Genomic DNA, 1132 nt, shown 5'->3' on the forward strand with positions numbered 1-1132 from the left:
GTAGTTGCAGGGACTTAACAGTTTTATCGGGTTGCCAGCCCCACGAGCTGCTCTGTCATCTCGACAGGCTAACGCGGGGTGAGGGATGGCGCCGGCTGGGGCGGCGCACGCTCTCGCTGCGGAGAAACCGCCACGCCACGGACAGCGACACCAAATTAAGTATCTACATTAAAAAATAGTGTGAAAGCCTCCAAAGTCCTCGCAAGGTCCTGTTTCCTTAAGGGGAAAAACAACAACAGAATGAGGAGGTTTTTTTACACCTAGCCCAGCGGCAGCTCCGCTGTTCGAGGCAGCCGCCAGCCTTCTGCATTCCACGCTGTCTTCTCCCAAGCCTTCTTTTTTTTTGACGTGTTTAGAAGTGTTGACACAGTATTTTAGGAGCAATATTCTCACCAATGATAGATCTTCATTGCTTTTTTTCAATATTCCTTTGCTAGGAAATGTATTTTAACCATCACTTTTGCTTTGGTGCTCGTATGCAGAGATTTATCCGTTTTATCAATAACATCTCTGAAACGACTGAGGAGTCTAAAGGAGCTGACACAGGTTTTTTAAGAATGAGGGTGTTCTTTCAACGTATCACTCCAGAAAATCCAGGAAATATTGAGCTGCCTGGTCAAAATGTTCAAAACCGTATTTCACAGCAGTCCTTCTGAACTACCCTTCCTTTGACTGACTTCCTGAAAGAACCGCACCAGCACATCCCATACTCCCCACCAAAGCCACGATCACGCCGTAATGCCACAACAGACTCCAACACCCGTGTGCGAGGACAGCGGCCAAAACCAGGGCAAGCCCCGGGCGAGGGAGGTGCTGGGGCAAGTGGCTGGGGCGTCGCTCCCTGGATGGAGGTGTTTACAGGAGCAGTCACGAGTGAGAGGCATTGGTCTGGAGCAGAGGTTCCTGCAGGCAAGGGGCTCTCGCCATCTTCCCTGCACTGAGGGATCTCTCACCCCTACACAGTGTTTGAAGTCCAGAATCACCGTGTTCGTTCTGGGTTGGATCTCTGGAACGTGGCAAGAGGCTGGTGCTGCTCTGAGCTCAGAAGGCAGAACCCGCGGCTGGCAGAGCCACGAGCTGTGCATGGCCCTCGGGCAGCTCCCCGCCTCTGCGCCGCTTGGGACCATCCCTG

This window comes from Buceros rhinoceros, unplaced genomic scaffold (genome assembly GCF_000710305.1).
Source record: "Buceros rhinoceros silvestris isolate BGI_N320 unplaced genomic scaffold, ASM71030v1 scaffold23257, whole genome shotgun sequence".
Taxonomy (NCBI): Eukaryota; Metazoa; Chordata; class Aves; order Bucerotiformes; family Bucerotidae; genus Buceros; species Buceros rhinoceros.